Source organism: Dermacentor andersoni, chromosome 5 (genome assembly GCF_023375885.2).
Source record: "Dermacentor andersoni chromosome 5, qqDerAnde1_hic_scaffold, whole genome shotgun sequence".
Classification (NCBI taxonomy): domain Eukaryota; kingdom Metazoa; phylum Arthropoda; class Arachnida; order Ixodida; family Ixodidae; genus Dermacentor; species Dermacentor andersoni.
The window spans coordinates 177,748,764-177,762,103 of record NC_092818.1 but is presented as its reverse complement, the minus strand read 5'-3'; the positions used below and the strand labels follow the sequence as shown (position 1 = coordinate 177,762,103).

The 13,340-nt window shown below is 46.2% G+C and overlaps 2 protein-coding genes across 3 annotated transcripts in view; one reads left to right on the top strand and one right to left on the bottom strand.

Annotated features, from left to right (window-relative positions):
* LOC126531656 (zinc transporter ZIP10-like) overlaps positions 1-8,888 on the bottom strand; it is a 92,555-nt gene extending 83,667 nt beyond the window's left edge. For both annotated transcript variants that reach the window (XM_055071350.2, XM_050179287.3), the window contains exon 1: positions 8,799-8,888. The gene's annotated coding sequence lies outside the window, so the exon portion shown is untranslated. The remainder of the gene's footprint in view (positions 1-8,798) is intronic.
* The window catches only part of LOC126531667 (uncharacterized), a 698,627-nt gene that overhangs the window by 573,305 nt on the left and 111,982 nt on the right, over positions 1-13,340 (top strand). The window lies entirely within an intron of this gene.

Below are 13,340 nucleotides of genomic sequence, written 5' to 3'. Positions count from 1 at the left end.
AAAAAAGAAACAGGAAACGCGATGAAGTTAACCAGAAATAACAGCGATTTGCGACCCTACATGCAGGGAAGGGGAAATGGGTTTAAACACGCAATAAAGGAGAAACATAAAGGCAAGGAACCGGAAACTCTGTGCATGAACCTCCGTAGCGCCATATGTCGCCTGTCATTGTCTTCTCTCAGACCCGTAGACCGCAGGAAAGTATCTAGTATTCCAGCTGTCTTTACTACGTCTGTCCGTTGTGACCACTGTCCTAAGATCTTCAGTTTTGGCAGGGGCCTGCTGTCCAGTGTCTCTAATGTGCTACACAGCACCGGCGTCTCCGTACTATGAAGTGGGCTGATACATATACGAGGCGCGTGATTGTTTCATCACAGCCAAATGTATCATATTTAATGCTGTTGGCCCAACAACTTATAAACGAGTATCACTTGGCAAACGCGACACCAATCCACGCCCAGTATAACCGAGTTTCTTCCCACCTTGGTAGTAGAAAAAGTGCAATTCACATGTGCCTTTTTAAAGCCGGAGAGAATGATGTTTGAATACTTTTCAATTTGTTACGGGTTGTACGTGCGTGGCCAGTGGCGAACACAATCTTACCGAGCGCGAAGTACTCAGGTGCAGTGTTGCATATTATCACTCCGCCAAATATTTCCTGCGATCACTGAAAAATCGCAAGGATTGTCGGCAAGTATGCCTGAAATAAGAGCAGCTACTGAACTCAGAGACAGCTTCATGCCTTTTCTATCTATAGGTAAGCTTAAGTGGGGATTGTAAATGGATGCAACACCCATGTGCCTACTTCATTTCTACCTTTTGGGGGCAAGACATACGCAATAACGCACCTGCAACAGCACAGTAGACGCCATAAAAAATTAATTAATTAATTAATTAATAAATTAATTAATAATTATTTAATTAATTGAATAATTGATTAATCGAGCAACATCGCCATAACAATATTATGTTCATGCATGACAACCCGCACGAGTAAAGCTTGCGCGCCATGTCGCCGAGCGCAGGCTCCCACCGAAGGCGTACAATTTCTACAACGGCGTAACATGGGCGAGCAGCAAGCGTCTGTACTAATACTGATAGCAGGAGGTGCAGGGTGCGTCTATCGCAGCTCGACGCAATTCGAGGCAGCGTCGTCGATGGAAGATTCGCGTCCCGGGCAGTGGCGCGCGTTCTGGTCTCACGGAATCGATGGCCCGCTTCCTGGTTGCTCGGCGGCTTCCGGTCGTGCCTCTGTCCGTTCGCACTGACCTCGTTCCTTCGGTGGAGTCCAGGAGAAAGCGCGTGGCCAGACAAGCCTCTCTGATTTGCGCCTGCGTGCCTTGGGTGGCCGCTTGCCTCGTGCGGGGAAGTCGTGCCATGCGAGAGAAAGCCACCTAATTCCATCTTGCCTGAGGCTTCGTCGTTCCCTAAGGTGGCGTCTGCTACGCAACCGCAACCAATGTACGGAAAGCAATGATGCAAGTAGCGAGGAAGCGAAGAACGCTGACTGAACCACTGTGTGAAAGTGTGAACCCCAGAAGGCATCGGTGCTGGCTATAAAAGGACTCAAGCAGTTTTCTTTCGACTGACTGATAAAGATTGCCGCAAGTTTCAGTTTCAGTTTCAATTTATTGATATTGCAACGAACGTCGTGCTAGCCAGGACGCCGACGAAGAAGAAAATTCGGAAGGCGTTGGCATGCGAACTGCATTGAGCGCCTTTACCCAGTAGTGGGTGAGCCATACCTGGGGTCAACCAACAAACCAACCAACTTGAGCGCCGATGCAGCGACGCTTGATTAGGCAATATCCTATGAAACGCTATACGTCCTGGGTCTTGTGGTGCTATAAACTGGTGACGCCGGACGCCTCACACACCGCAACTAACTGCCATGAAGCCTCTGCCACAAAGCCCCTGACGAAGGCGCAACATCCTCAGTTGCCACGCCCAAACTTTTCGGATAAACAGATGTTGAGTACATCGCAGATGAAGTTACCTCTGCTGTCATTACAAGCTGGCAGGATGTCATGCGTTATGGGCACCACTCGTGATGCCCAAAGTTAGGTCATGGTACTCACTTTTATGGTGAAACAAGTACTGTCAGCTCGCTTCGAGGAAACGTTGTTCTATTAAACACAGAAGCATGCATGCCCTATCTAGCACCCGCTTATTCGCCGTCACGTATAACACCTTTCTCAGCTACAAAATCTCAATACACTGGAATAGAACGTTCAGCTCAATTGTTTATCTGCTTAGCTCTTCTTATCTCATGAATAATAAGCTGGTTAAGATTGTCTCAAAATGGTCACACTTCTAAAAAAACAACCTTCGCTCCGAGTTTTCATAGCCGCAGACTCAATAAGACGTCGCCGTAGTTTAGGATGCTGCTCGAGGCATCGAAAACAGTGGTAAATAATTTCGAAGGTACCGGAGCAGAGAGCCTTCTACTTCCTTGTGATCTCGGGCCGCCACTGAATGCTCGGTCTTCGGCCAACTTTGATTACGCCCATGCACTTCGGAGCAGGTTCCCGGCACGTGCGTGGCACGTGCCCCCGTAGCTCGCGGTTAGGCTCTCATCGGCAGTGGTTCGCTGGAAAACCACAGCGTCTAAATATCCGGGTGTATCCCTCCAGCCATGAAAGACCTCGGGCGGCCAGGACACACTCCTGGCATGTCTCCCAATGCTCCGGGGTCTCTTAGAGTTTGCTTATTTATTGCTCAAGTTACGCCTTGATTATGTTTGTTCCTTCGTCAGTTCCGTCCATTTCTCTAAGTTTTTTTTTTTCAGTTTTATACGGCGGTGACGAGCTATTTTTAGTCACCTGCGAGCCTCGATAAGCATCTTTCGGCCAAAGCTGCTTCATTGACGGGGTGGTTTTGAGCTTTCCCGGGCAGCATTCAGCTTAAGCGCTGGCTGCTCATTGTTCTAGTATTTGTGGCTTGTCGGTGAACATTCGCCAACTTTACCTTGCATTGTGATGGAAGAGGATGTGGCGCAATTGAAGCAGTGAAGATATATATATATATATATATATATATATATATATATATATATGACCTCACTGTCACCAACTTTGCTTCGCCATCAATCATAGTTTTGTAAAGACTACGGCTGTTTATGACTGTTTATGATTTATGATTGCAGCCTGTTTATGGGAGTTCCTGTAATATGCCATAAGCTCCAATGCCCTGGTGAACAAGAACTCTCGTACTCACCATATAGACATCTGGAGTATCAGGAGCGCCCCGGTAACTGCACCACACAGCCGAACGAGATATATAGTGAAGGCGTAGATTATCCCGCATGCGTATGACAAAGTATCTACATGACGCAACGTACTTCAACAACACCACGATTTCCTCTTCTGCGTTCGGGTTCAGATTGCAGCAGGTAAAAGCAGCGCCTACAGATGTAGAAAGGTAGACACAACAGCGTGTGTGTTGTGTTTGTCCTTTCTCTTTTTTTTTTCCTTTCTTGTCTTTCCACCGCAGGCGCTGTTTTGGCATGTTGCGGTAACACAAAGTGCTTGCTTCCCCGTTGCATGAGACCATATTTTCCTTGCTCGCTCTGTGTATCTTACTCCCTCTTCCGTTCTCGCTGTTCTGCTTGGGAGGCGTTTTAGAATGCCTGCTGCCAAGCGCTTCCGCGTACGCGTGCTCAGAACAATTTCCCGTCAGCACTGCACTTGGTCACCCGACTCGAAGGCGTATCGTCATGGGAACGCACGTAAACGCACTATGGTTCAGTGCAACGAAAGATCAATAAGACATAATGAGCCACGTTGGCTGTTGAATGACGCTTGTCGTGGCTGAGGTGCCGATTCTCTATTGTCGTGAAGCCTTCTGCACTTTCAGAGACTCCGGCGAGAAATTTAACTCCGGAACTAAAACGAATGCGCCGTACGAGATGCTAACAAAGCGGTCGTATTGCTCGATAGGCAACCAATTTGACGATGAAACAAAATGACGAGGCTCTCACTTGGCCAACCAGTGACCCATAGCTTGCTATATAGGTAGATATTGAGCCATTGAGGCTGAGTATATTATTCTCTAACGGGAAATGATCTTCTGTAGCTTCGCAACGAAAAAGATAGAGCAAACAAAAATTGCTGTCGACGAAGCCATAAGTAAGGATGAAATCAGCAGCCAAAGTGCTTGTAGTTACGAAATATGAATAACTGGGAGTTGGAAATATTGAAGCTTTCGCCACAAGATATTAGTGGTAGCTCTGTTAATTTATTTTTATGCTAGAAAATACAAAAGCGCCGAAGCCGTTATCGAATCCAAGACTTACACTCGTGAAATTTGACTCTTTAGGGCCTGACATTGACTAAATCGTACTGCCAGAACAGCATTTAATGTCAAACAACGATATCGTCGCTGAAGCGATGCGATGCAAGGCACGGCAAAACACCGACATTCTGGTGAAAAACGTTGACGCCAGGAAGAATGAAAGAATGTAGGTAAAAATAGAAAACTCGCTTCATAATTCTGCAAACTGAGTCTTCTCCTGCATTTCGGATAATTTCTGACACTGATACTGCATCAGACAGTGTCAGTTTTACTGTACTAATAAGTGTTTTGTTGTGGCCGCTCACACTCACACTTTATTTGCTAAGTGCAGCTTTCCTTTTCTCGAAATGCGGCTGCCGTAGCAGGGTTTTGATTCCACGACCTCCTGCTTAGCAGCGCAACGCCATAGTCACTGGACCACCACTGCAGGTACCCACCAGAGACAGCTAGCTCTCTATTAAAGGCCATGTGCCCCATAATGCCCACATCCAGTTTTTACATATTACACATAGAAACGTACAAGCTTTTAAATTGGATCCCGATGTGTTCATATACGGTATTACTGGATTGGGAAGTTGCTCGACTTATGGATCTTTGTTCTTAGTTATATATATGGCGGTCTGTCATATTTTTCAATCGGCAAACACTAGCTCTATTGGGCGTAAGGTCCTTTCAAGCCCTCGTTCCTGTAGCTAACGTAGTTGCAGGTATATACCTATTCATTATCTGCGGCAGCGCTAAAACCGCTCAGAAAGTTCATACTTATCTGCAACTGCGCGATTGAATACAGAGGTGCATCAACCTAGCGTGCGCTTCCGTATTCAAAATCTTTTACTCTTGTCGCTCATCACTCAAGCGTTGACCAAGGCTGGCGCTCATGTTAAATCACCAAGTCATTTAAGAGTTACCTACGTACGGTGAACCTAGCGGAGCCCTTTCACACAAGAAGCTACCTTTTGGGGCGGATTAATGCATGCTTTTCACGTATGGCTTTTGTTGCAGCGAACACAGCAAAATGTTCGTAGATAGTACAACCGGTTGCGAGTACCGAACCACAATAAGTTTTACCAGATCGTCCAATTCTTTTTTATCATGTAAACATTTGTTGACCCATTTGAGACTGCGAATTATTGCAAGAAAAAAGTTGGCATTCATTACAACACTGTTTTCCACTGTTCATGAAGATTGCATCGCTAATTCAAGAAGCTTTCTCGGTGCCGGTGCCACCAGTTTCCTTATGCTAATAGGACTCTACCTTTTAAGGAAGTGTCGCAAAGATGAGACCCTGGCTGTCTCCTGTTGTGAAACAACCTTCCATTTTCCGAGAACACTTTCCTTAGGGGGCAAAGTGGTCTAAGAGTTTCCAGTTACGCAAGCAACAGGTTTTGTTAGCTGGGTGAACGTATGTGCCTGCCTTAACATATCTTTTGTCTTCGTTTTATGCTTCGCAGAACACTCGTGCGTAATTCGTTGAGTCAGCGCCAAGATTTCTGGTTGTGACGGCTCGTCCTGTATTGTAATAGACGCGAGACGCGATCTTTCATCTGTGATCGAATTGATGAAAGCCGCCATGCTGCAAGTATTTCAGTGTTCTTTCTGCGCAGCTAGTACCCTAAGCCATCTGACCTTGAAAACTTTTTCCTGCAGGGTTTATTACCCTCTGAGTCATGAGCGAATACAAAGCGAACTCTTCTTCACTGCCCCGCCGAGGGAGCTTCGCAACGATTGACCTCGGTTGGCCTTGACAGAAATGTATAGGAAGAAAGACATGTACTTTTCGCAGGAATTGGACGCGCTAGGTGGGCGCGCGCGTGCATTGGGTGCGTGCGCGCCTGTGTGTGTGTGTGTGTGTGTGTGTGTGTGTGTGTGTGTGTGTGTGTGTGTGTGTGTGTGTGTGTGTGTGTGTGTGTGTGTGTGTGTGTGTGTGTGTGTGTGTGTGTGTGTGTGTGTGTGTGTGTGTGTGTGTGTGTGTGTCGTATTCTGAGAATCCAGGCAGCACAACACGCTGGGAGTTTAGGCATAAGGCAAGTGACAGTATTATTATGAATGAACCTTCAGCAACACGTGTTCTTTATTACATTTTCTTAACGTTCGCTTAACTAAAAACGAGCAAAGAAAAACAAAGAGAGAAAAAAAAAACGAGAAGGAACAGGAGACGAGAGGGCACCTAACTTCGAACTGTTAATTTCGTGGCATCTATTGATTGCTGTTATACCACATATAAAAGCAATTCGCGGTATATACCAAGCAATTTTGTGCCATGGTGTAAAAGCAATTCATAGTTGCCGCGTAATAAACAATTGGAAGTTTAGCGCACCTCTTGTGTCTTTTATTCTTGCTTTTCCTATTTTTTCTTCACTAATATTGAGTTGCACTAAACTCAAGAAAACATCACGGTATACCAACTAACGCAAATCACCAATTTTGCGAACGTGCTTTACTTTTTGATTTGTTGATTCGTATTAAGAGAAAGTTCGCGTTCTCAGTTGGCGCCGAACTTTCAAATATATGAAGTGTATTCAAGGTTTATCCCTACAATTACAGCTGCAGTATGTTATTTGGCACCTTATCATGAAAAAGAAACGGACAGAAGAATAAAAAATTGATTGTAGTGAAGACGGCAGACATTACCAAATCCTCACTGGGAGCTTACCACTGTAGTTGAAATGAAAAGTATACAATCATTGCATTCTACCAGTGCTAACATATGGGGCAGAAACTTGGAAGCTAACAAAGAAGTTCATGAACAATTTAAGGACAGCGCAAAAAGTTAAGGAACAAAAAATATTAAGCATAACGTTCAGAGATAGGAAGATAGTGGTGTAGATCAGAGAGAAAATGGGGCTAGCCGATGTTCTATAGTTGACACTAAGACAAGAAAACTAAGCTGTGCAGGCCATGTAATGCGTACGGTAGATAACCGGTGGACTATTAGAGTAATAGAATGGGTGCCAAGATAAGAGAAGTGCTGTCGAGAACGGCAGAAAACTAGCGAGGGTGATGATATTGGGACATTTGATTCGCAAGCTGAAATCGGCTAGTGTAAGACAGGGGTAATTGGAGATAGCAGGTAGATAGATGCCTTCGTGCTGCAGTGGACATAAAAATAGGTTGATGATGAAGATGATTTTATTTGGAAAGGCTAACCTACTCAAATTTGTCAGGTGTGCCCCTTTAGAATGTAAGGAAAGTAAAATTGTCTTCATAACATAATACATGTTCTAGCCAGCCGTACAGTACACCACGATAAAGTTTTCTATTACGAACGCGACGGTGATCACTTTCTGATTAACTCTCTCATAGCATGAAGAAGGAAGAGGCAGACCGCCGGAAGAAGCAAAATAAAAAAGAAAAGCTGGATTTCATAAATAAAACATCACCTTCAAAAGCAAGTACAAATAAACCAGTGACAAATCACTCAGACACTCCTTTCCTGCATACGTTGCAGCCAACACGTGACTTGCGTAAACACGTGCGTGTCGAGGCGAAACCGCACTTGACTCAAACTTGGTCGTCATCGTCGGCTCGTCGCTATCTCGTATTTGCAACATCCGACACTCAAAAGAGAACATGCGTCATAACATGAAAGTTCCATGAGGCTCCGACGGGGCCGGCGACGCTGAACATTCACAAAAATGCAAGTGCCAAGAACGACAGCTTGCAAAGTAGCTCATATAACATCACCTTCAAGTGCCTCGTAAACCATGTGAACGAAGGAAGGGCACGTGGCTTAGTTTGCGCACCTGGTTTATAGCCCGATAACCACCTAGACGCAAACGCCAGTGTACGGACTCCTTCCAGACACGCATGAAGGAACCTGTGAAACGCATCGCAGTCGAGGTCAAAGACACGCTGAAGCACACCTCAGGCACCGACTTCCGCACGTGGAGTAGCAAGTTGACTTCACCGGTACTTTGCTGCAACTGTGGCTTCCTTGAACGCAGCTTATTTTGCACCAAGCACAGTCTTACTCCTTGTCCACGCGACGTACAGTCTATTTCAAAAGAATACGGGCTGCTTAGCCTATGACCAACAGGTGACTACATACAGGTTGTTTAAGGGACTTCCTGTGGTGTGCTGTAGGTTCGTTCCAACGACCTGGAGAATAAAAAGAACAACTGTACTCACCATCCGGATGAGGGTAGCTTCAGGATCGCCATACAAACTGTACCGCATAGCCGGACGACATATATATATATATATATATATATGCACTCGTCGTCGCTTTGAACCATGCCTCTCGTTCTGTTTGCTCCTATATATATATATACGGTGAGGGCGCGGTGTAGCCTGCATACATATGACAAAGGCTGCACATGTAGACTGTGATCTCATGCCGGACAGAATGGCACTATCGACTGCATGGCCTTCCCGGCAACACAAATACACACGCGCGCACGCGCTTTCCATACATCCCCGATTCTGGACACACACCACCCAGGCGCAATGTCGCCGCAGCGGCAGGAGTGTCGCGTACAGGGTGCCGCCGCAGGAGCGCGACTCACCGGTGACGGGCGTGCGAGCGGCGTATCCGAAACAGCTCCGTCCTTGCGGCTGCAAACGGGAACAGGGCCTTCGGCCGGCTCCACCGGCGTAGCAGCAATGGCACCGCGTGTCTCGCGCGACGCCAGACTCGAGCGGCGAGGGACTCGCGGAGAGAAGGGAGGGAGACGCCGCGAACCGGCTTTGATGTGAGTCTGGTGGTGGCGAGACGTCAACGGCTGGCGGGCGTTCCCTGGGCTGGACGCGCGCAAAGCGCGGACGCTTGACCGTCGGGTGGTGCCAGGCTTCTGCCGCTAAACACCCCACTTGAATCGGTTATGTGGTCTCTTTGGCTCGGGCATCCTTTCTAGTTATTGTTTTCTTGGTCTGTTTCTGCACGTGTGTGTTGTATCTAAATATGTATACACTCGCAAGCAACACTTGTGGGACCACGCATCGGAGAAAAAAAAACTATTATTTCTTCTAGCACAGCTCCACAGTGTGAAACTGCTTGGTATGGGTCGAACACGCGCACGTGCGCTGTAGCACATCATTTCATTGTGGCTTGTAATGAGTCTTTATTTCATAACTTTGACGCGCTGAGATAGAAGTGCAAATGGAGACTATAACCTCGCCTCCAAATAGTGTTCAGAAAATGCACAACACAGAAAAAGAGACAACTGTTCCTTAGCGCCTGTTTAACGAAACTTCACGTCGCGTCAACTTTAAATAAACGTTAAAAATCAAACTACAAAGCGAGAAATGATGGGCTAGTAATATATACTGTCGCTTGCTGAAAGTCCAAGCCGACCGGACTACCAACGACCACGAAGATCGGTGGGCTGCGGTTGCCGGCACCATTCTGATACCGTGAGAAAGTTTGTTGTTCTATAAGTCCGTTATATTGTCTGCGACCGCATAAGAGGCACAAAGCTTCACACTGCCGATCTACGCCCCTTTTTTTTTTTTTGGAACAGAATGTTGAGATACGAAGTCATAATATTAAAAGACGGCACATTTCGATAAGTGCTTGTAAAGCAATCGGCGAGGCAAGTTCTCGTTTGCCACACATCTGGAAAACCTTTCCGCAGTTACCATACAAGTCACGGGGTAGCAAAGGTGGATAGAAGTCACATATTTTGCCAACGGTATGCTTACATTTCTATGCCTTTTGAAAGCGTAATACTTTATTTTTCAAGCCTCATTCGCATTCTTTCGTTCACATGTGTTTTTCATAGGAGGATCGCCATTTGGTGCACAACCTTTCTCTCTTTTTTTTTTATATAGTGCAAACATTTCTTCTTCATTGTCTGTAGCAGCGCTGTTGTGCCCTTTTGGGCGGATTTGTGGAAATGCCGCAGATTAACTGCATATTAAGTCGCAGTGTTCATCTACTTTAGACAATAATTAGCTTTCTCTACCCGCCGTGGTTGCTTAGTGGCTGAGGTGTTGGACTGCAGAATGTGATCGCGGGATCGAATTCCGGCCACGGCGGCCGCATTTTGATGGGGGGTGAAATGCGAAAAGACTCGTGTACTTAGATTTAGGCAAGCGTTAAAAAACCCCAAGTGGACTAAATTATTCCAGAGTCCCCCACTACGCCGTGCCTCATAATCAGATCTTGGCTTTGGAAGGTAAAACTCCATAATTTTTAATTCACTTTCTAATTATTAACTATACGGCAGACCTTGGAATTGTCAAATTGAAGCCGAGCAATGATGACTTAATGCTGTTCAGCGAAAATTCCGCAACCAGCCCCGATTCCACAGTCCCACTCTCAATATGGGCAAAAAAGAATTAAACAAAAGCATTCGTGCCGCAGTTAACGTAGTCCCTGACTGCGAGAGTGAGGCTTTTGGAGAACTATTAACTAGAACGCCAAGGTATTCCGTAACGCATACTTGCGGATGGGTATCTAGCAATTTGTGCTAGCCTTAGGACTCCTGCAAAGCAAACAGGACTTCACTACTGCTCTGGTTAAATTTCGCAGTTTCAACATACCTCGCGAGGCGAATAATTAAAAACTAAATCAGTCAACTTTCGGTAATCAGGTAACTAAAGATTCCAATTTGTTGTGCAAGTAATGTCCTCCTCTTCAGGAAATCCACCTGAATAGGGCAAATTTCGCCATCCCCACCAGCTGAGCTTTTAAATGTATAATGAAACAAAAAAAGAAGGGGGGGGGGGGGGTGACGATAGAAGAAGGAAACGTGATATGTTCACTACTAGGTATGTTAGTACCAAGCACTGATTCCTATCAAGTTACCTAGCCAGGGAACTGCTCTGCGACTGTGGGTACCGGCTCTTAATGTTTGTTGCGCATTTTCTGACTCTTTCTCTTTCCCTCATGGGAGCGTCTGGGTAATTGGCCGGTTGCTGCAAGGCACCCCAATTTGCGCAACGTCCGGGAGGCAGAATGTGTTTCACCGGCATCTAATTTTCTTTCCGTCGAGCCGCCGTTGTTTGTGTTCAGTTGCGCTGGCTGTCATGCGAATGGAGGCCACGCCTGGGCTGCACTCAGGTTTCTGAACGTCCTCTGGCTTTGGGAGGGTGGGGTTGTTACTGTGTGTAGCCTGATGGGCTGTGGTATCGGCAGCGCGCGCTGTGAAGGCACTCGAAGTTTCCCTGCTAGACATCGCATCCATGGACGTTCCCGATTCAAGTGAACGAGGAAAATAGATGCAGAACTACCACTCCAGTGCATTAATATTTATGAGGCGTGATGATGCTTTTAACTATCATTATCAGAGATTTCATCTGAAGTGCTTTGTAATGATCAAACCCATGCACATGACCTGGTCACATTCCTGAATCCTTTTGGTTTCATTTTAGCTGGCAGAGGCGATCCAACTGAGGAATTAGACGCATCGATCATCACCGTCATTGTTAGTAGCAGCAACATTCGATTTATGTCAGCCTTCCTGTGTAGAGCCGTGCCTATTATATAGACACCAACAGCAACAACAACCAAACCTTCGTCATGCTTCGCGCACCGATTCATTTCATACCTTATTTCTTCTTCTCTCCTCATCTTTTATACCCTTTTCCCTTCCTTCAGTGCAGAGTAGCCGAAAGGACAGTTGTTCTGTTTAACCTTATTCGCTCTCTTATTCGCTCTCTCTCCTGTCTCATCATTTTATGTAGATATCTGCCACTCTCTAGCGCAACGTTTTCCACCCTTTGGCACCCATTGGTAAAGAAAGTCTACTGATGACAACAAAACATTAATAAAACACAACAGAATTCCTGTGATAATTTTTGTACTGAGGAAACGCGAATAAAAGCCACCTCCCCCCCCCCCATCCCTACCAATTGGGGTATAATTGTCGCATTACATAGAACCAGACTTTTCTTTCCGCATTCAGAGTTCTCTTCCAAATGCCGTAAAACATCATCCGTCAAGAAAATAAAATTTTAAGCGTAGAGAGGCAATCACAAAGTCACCCTTTTTTTCTGGAATGCACCTATATTAGAGGCCGTACGACATAGAACACCCGTGTACTTAGATTTAGGTGCACGTTAAAGAACCCCAGGTGGTCGAAATTTCCGGAGTCCTCCACTACGGCGTGCCTCATAATCAGAAAGTGGTTTTGTCACGTAAAACCCCATAATTTAATTTTTAATTTAACTCCTGCGGGGACGGTAGAGTATCCGCCTCCCGTGCAAGAAGACCGTGATCCAAATCCCGGTGCCGCACAATTCTCCACCGGAAAATACAAAAAAAAGACCGTGTGTTGAGAAAATTGCACAAACAGGCCTGGAGTGCGGCCTGATCCCGGTGACCAGAACCGGTAACGCACTCTCTCACCAGAGCAGGATTGGCCACCCTGGTGCAGTACTTGGCCACAACCTCCTATATGAACACAACAATCAAACCCCGGCCCTCAGTCCCCAGCAGCTGCGAAGCAACTGACCACGGCGGCGGCCAGACCTGTGACGCAGCAGAGGGTGCTGAGAATCTCTGGGTCCGGACAGGCCGCCATCAGAATCTGAAACTGCCAACGTTTAACGCTAGAACGTTATCTAGTGAGGCTAGTTTAGCAGTGCTATTGGCGGAATTAGCGGGCAGTAAATAGGATATAATAGGGCTCAGTGAGGTTAGGAGGACAAAAGCATATACAGTGCTAAAAAGCGGGCACGTCCTGTGCTACCGGGGCTGAGCAGAGAGACGAGAACGAGGAGTCGGATTCCTGATCAATAAGGATATAGCTGGTAACATACAGGAACTCTGTAGCATTAACGAGAGGGTGGCAAGTCTTGTTGTGAAGCTTAATAGCAGGTACAAAATGAAGGTAGTACAGGTCTACGCCCCTACATCTAGTCATGATGACCAGGAAGTCGAAAGCTTCTATGAAGACGTGGAATCGGCGATGGGTAAAGTCAAAACAAAATACAGTATACTGATGGGCGATTTCAATGCCAGGGTAGGCAAGAAGCAGGCCGGAGACAAGTCAGTGGGGGAATATGGCATAGGCTCTAGGAATAGCAGAGGAGAGTTATTAGTAGAGTTTGCAGAACAGAATAATATGCGGATAATGAATACCTTTTTCCGCAAGCGGGTTGGC